The sequence below is a fragment of the Phascolarctos cinereus genome, unplaced genomic scaffold, assembly GCF_003287225.1.
Source record: "Phascolarctos cinereus isolate Bilbo 61053 unplaced genomic scaffold, phaCin_HiC Scaffold_4;HRSCAF=312, whole genome shotgun sequence".
NCBI lineage: Eukaryota > Metazoa > Chordata > Mammalia > Diprotodontia > Phascolarctidae > Phascolarctos > Phascolarctos cinereus.
Genome location: NW_027555847.1, coordinates 142,156,941 through 142,162,327, shown reverse-complemented (window position 1 = coordinate 142,162,327; position 5,387 = coordinate 142,156,941). Strand labels below are relative to the sequence as shown.

The window sequence follows — 5,387 nt, the reverse complement described above, 5'->3', positions numbered from 1 at the left end:
ATTGCCTCTAAGGTTGCTTCCAAGACTAGATCTATGAGTCTATGAGCTATTCAATTGTTTAGCAAGTAGAACTCAGTCTGCACCTCCAGAAAAAAAAAACACCCAGAAATGGTTGCTGAGAAGAAGTAATCAATTGAGCCTCAAAATTTCTTTATGGAAGAGAAGTGTCAATAAAACAAAGTTCCCTATAAGTGAGTTTCTAAGCATAGTTTATGGGAGAGAGAAATCTAAAGGAAAACTTTGTCTTGGGGGGATAAATTTGAAAAATATGTTCCTAGTCTAGAAATTTTATTTGGGAAAAAAACTGCATTTTCACTCATGTTAGTTAGATAAACTTTTTTATTTTGTGTCCTAATTTAAAATATTGCAGGTAGAAGATAGAGTAAATGGAAAATCAAACATTGATGAATGTCCTTTTTCTTCACGGTCTTGCTGCTTACCCCATCTTTCACCTTGTTTTCTTTCTCATGTCCCTTATCATGTACATTATAATCCTGCTGGGCAACAGTTTCCTCATTACAATCATCATCCTGGATTCTCACCTTCATACTCCCATGTACTTCTTCCTCAGTAACCTCTCCTTCCTGGACATCTGCTACACATCTTCTTCTGTTCCGTTGATACTTGCAAACTTCCTTTCAGTTAAAAAATCCATTTCCTTTGTGGGATGTGGAGCATAAAATGTTCTTCTCTCTTGCCTTGGGATCTACAGAGTGTGTGCTCCTCACTGTCATGTCATATGACCGCTATGTGGCCATTTGTAGGCCCTTGAGATACCCTGTCATCATGAACAAGGAGCTTTGTGGATGGATGGCAGCCAGTTCCTGGATGACAGGTATGCTAAATTCATTGGTGCAAACAGTCCTTGCTCTGGGGTTGCCCTTTTGTGGGAACAATGTCATTGATTATCTCACATGTGAGATCCTGGCTGTGTTGAAACTAGCATGTACAGATATCTCCCTCAATGTAATCATTATGGTAATATCAAATGTCATCTTACTAGTTATTCCGGTGTTGTTAATAATCATCTCGTATGCCTTCATCCTCTTTACAATTCTGAGGATCAATTCTGCAGAGGGAAGGAAAAAAGCCTTTTCCACCTGTTCAGCACACCTGACTGTGGTGACTATGTTTTATGGAACCATCCTCTTCATGTACATGAAGCCCAAGTCCAAAGACTCCCATGCAACAGATGAGCTGATTGCTCTCTTCTATGCTGTGGTCATTCCCATGCTCAATCCCATCATTTACAGTCTGAGGAATAAGGACGTAAAAGCTGCTGTGAAAAAGTTAAGCAAAAGTATCTTCTCACAGACAACATGAGAAGCTGGAGGGTATCAGCCAATGAGACAAAATGAAATGTCATCAACATTTTGAAATCAATGTTTGGCATATGGGTTTGATTCTCTCCAGCCTTGCCACCTATCTACTGGTACTCCTCATCACAGCCAACTCTAGCAAAGCATAGTCATGGAAATGGGCTGACATCAAAGAAATAGAGCCTTCCTTCATAGGCATGTTTCCAGAGGTGAGAAGGTAGGACAATAAACTTCAAGGAACATGAAAGAATCATGTGGAAATAAGAGGAGCTTCTAATTGGGGAAATCCCTCTATAATCTAGTTGTACCGTATCCAATATTTTTTCTCACATGGGGTCCTCCACAAAAGTTAGAAGACACCATGATTCATTGAGAAAAAGTATTGAACTTGAAATCTCAGGTTCTAACCTCAAATTCTGGTCCTACTATTTCCTACTTCTAAAACCTTAGACAAGTCACTGAACCTCTCCTGGTCTCAATTTTCTAGTTTATAAAAAGAAGTAGTTAGAATAAATGTCCTCTAAGTTCCTTTCCAACATTAGAATGATGATCCTATGTTCCAGTTCAGTCAAGTTGGTGTCACTAAAGCCCATATGCATCATATTCACATATGCCTCCTATAGAAACCACTAAGGAGTTGGGAGCTAAAGATGTATGCCTACTATTTTGGAAGGAAATTTCCTGGTATCCTCCTGTTCCACCACACCACCATCCCCAACTCTCATCCCTGGAGTTTTGCTCTGACCTGGTCAGTTTTGGGTTTAGAAGAGATCCTGATGTGTACTTGGACTTTACAAGCTGGCCTCTTCCACCTTTGAACCTGCGGAAGTCTTTAAAGTTTGGTTATCTTTTTCTGTTTAAAAGTTTGCTTGTTTTCTTAAACTGGAAAACAAGTGATGTTGATCAACAAATTGCTAAACTATGTGCTAATGCTTGAATGCAGCAATATGAGAAGGTACTTCACTTTGAGGATGGCTCAGGAGAGGAGATAAAGTTAAAACTTCATATTTGCCAGAGTGAGATTTCTGGCTAGAAGCTTGGAGAGTATTATGGATTTATTTTTCACAACTTCTTATGAAGAAAAGAATACACAAGCTTCTCTTTGGGCAAATGATTTAGCTATGGTGGCAGGGCTGGTGACTGTCTGGACCAGGATCAAGACAGGCATTTGTCATTACTGCAGATTAATTTTTAAGGAAAAGCATTCCTCCAAAGGAGAGGGGCTGAGGGAGTGACTGGAGAAAAAGTCCTATCTCAAGAAAAGAAACCTGTCCCAAAGGGAAGAATAGCCTGTCCCAAGAATAGGAATGAATCAAAGTGACTGGTACCGCTACCCCACTGCTTACCAGGTGATCAAATAGACACCACCAATAACATACTACATAAAGAAAAGGAAATCTGTCTAGAGAATTTGTGACGTTGCCAAGGATACGAGTAGAAATTAGCAGAGCCAGAATTTGAACCAAGGTCTTCACACTACATTTTCAGAGGTCTTCCCACTGCACTGTCTCTGTCTCTCTGTCTCTCTTTGTCTCTGGTTCCCTCTGTCTCTCTCTTTTTGTCTCTCCATCTTTGTCTCTCTCTGTGTCTCTGTCTCTCTCTGTCTCTCAATCTCTCTCTCTCTTTCTCTCTTTCTTCATCATTTACATTTTGTACCTTCTCAAATTGTTATAGACCCTTTCTAATCCATCCTCCACACTACTGCTTAGTTGATATTTCTAAAGTACAGCCCTGATCATGTAACTTCACTGCTCAAGAAGCTACAGTGGTTCCTTCTTGCTTTGAGGATAAAAAGCAAACCCCTCCATTTGACTTTTAAAGGCCTTATGCGCTAGCTTTAGCCAACATTTCCAGGCTTATTACGTACTACTCTCTGCACATTCTACAGTCAATACAAACAGGCCTACCTGCTCTTCCCCATACACAATATTCCTTCTCCATCTCTATGAGTTTGCATGGACTGTCTCTCATGCCAAGAATTTACTCCTTCCTCACCACCACTGAAGAATCCCTAGCTTTGTACAAAGGTCAGCTCAATACTCACCTCCTACAAGAGGAAGTCTATCCTGATTCTTCCTCACCCCAAATTACTAGTAAGATCCCCTCAGAAATTATTTTGTTTCTATTATCTGTTTTGATGCAACTAGATGGCAGAGTGGATAGTGTTAGAATTGGAGTCAGGAAGACTTGAGTTCAAATCCCACATTAGGTAGTAGCAGTGTTGACCCTGGGCAAGTCACTGAACCTTTCTCAGAGTCATTTTCCTCATCTGTGAAATGGGGATTAATAACAGCACCTACCTCACAGGGCTGTTGTGAGGATCAAATGAGATAACATGTGTAAAGTGCTTTGCAAACTTGAAAGCACTATATAAATACTTGAAATTCTAAATTGATACAATTCTATGTATTATTCCCTTCTCCAACCAAATGCAAAAACCTGGAGGCCGGGTAATATTTATTTTTTGTCTTTGTACTCCTAGCCCCTCTCATAAGATACCGTACATAGTAGTCATTTAATAAATGATTGTGTATAAAAGAACAAGTATCTAAGTTCCTTGAGAGTAGACATTCTATCTTACACATACATAGCATCTTTTTTAGTGCTTAGCATTCATTGAAGGCATTTTAGAAATATTTGTGCTTGATTTTAAAAAAAACACTTTGGTTCTTTCTGTGAACCACACTATCAAGAAGAAATTAGCCTGAGAAGATGGCCAGACTCAGTTCTTGAGTCAGATATCACTCACATAGACGAAGAGAAGAAAAAGAGCCTATTCATAGAGATGACAATGTTATCATTGGAAGCATAATACCTAACATTTGCATAACTCATTACATCTAAAAAACTGATTTATATTCATCATTTCACTTGATCTTCATAACAACCCTGTTAAGAAAGTAGGGAAGTGGGCAGTTAGGTGGTGCAGTGTATAGAGCACCAGCCCAGGATTCAGGAGGACCTGAGTTCGAATGTGTTCTCAGACCCATAACACTTAACTAGCTGTGTGACCCTTAGCAAGTCATTTAACCCCATTGTCTAGCCAAAAAGAAAACAATAGGGAAGAATTTGTTACCTTCATTTTATAGGGATGCAATTTAAGCTGAGAAAAGTTAAGTGACTTCCAAAAATTACATAATCATGGAGTTTATCATAAAAGATAAAATAAATTATTTCAATTACCTATCATCAGAAAACTTTTGCACCAACAAAATCATTGCAACTTGGTTAAGAAAAGGAAGTTTTAAGAGCAGCTAGGTGGCACAGTGGATAGAGCACTGGCCTTGGATACAGGAGGACCTGAGTTCAAATCTAGCCTCAGACACATAACAGTTACTAGCTGTGTGACCCTGGTCAAGTACTTAATCCCATTGCCCCCAAAAAAGTAAAATAAAATAAGAAAAGGAAGTTTCAGCTAAAAAAAAATCAGCTTTATATCAAATAGTTCTGTTTGAGATCTGATAGTCCCTGATACAAAGGAAATCAATACAAATATATATAACCATAGGTCACATAATTAGTAAATGACAGATTGAGGTCCACAAATTAAGTCACTTAATTCACCCCAAAGCATTTCTCACTCTACTATGCTAATTAAAGAATTAAGACTCTTGAAAAACTCAAGTTCATGAAAATAGGGTTGGTGTGAGTCAATATTCCTAGGGTATGGGTATTCCTGAGTGCAGTTGCCATTAAGAATCTACAGCTACGGATCTGGGACATCCATATGCTGCATAGGTTGAAAGAGACTATCTTTACAACCCACCTCAGAGATATGTTATTTTGCACTAATTGGACCTCAGAAATAATTGAGGCACATAAATATTTTATGTAAATAGGTTGGGAAATAGACTTCTATCTTGGGCACATGTTCTCCAAATGAGAAGGTGATCCCATGTGATTATAGCTCTCTAAGCCAACACTAGGTCCCCAGTTACACATCCCCTCACTCTCACAGTATAGCAGGGGAAATAATGGCTCCTCATCTTTTTTTTAGAAAGAGAAGTCACATAAATTGGCACAGTGGCTCCCTGCCCAACTATAGTACTGAGGCGAAATTTAAGTCAG

The 5,387-nt window shown here is 38.9% G+C and overlaps 1 pseudogene; it reads left to right on the top strand.

Moving 5' to 3' along the window:
• Positions 1-386: 386 nt before the first annotated feature.
• Positions 387-1,323, top strand: LOC110214599 (olfactory receptor 13D1-like; annotated as a pseudogene).
• Positions 1,324-5,387: the final 4,064 nt, after the last annotated feature.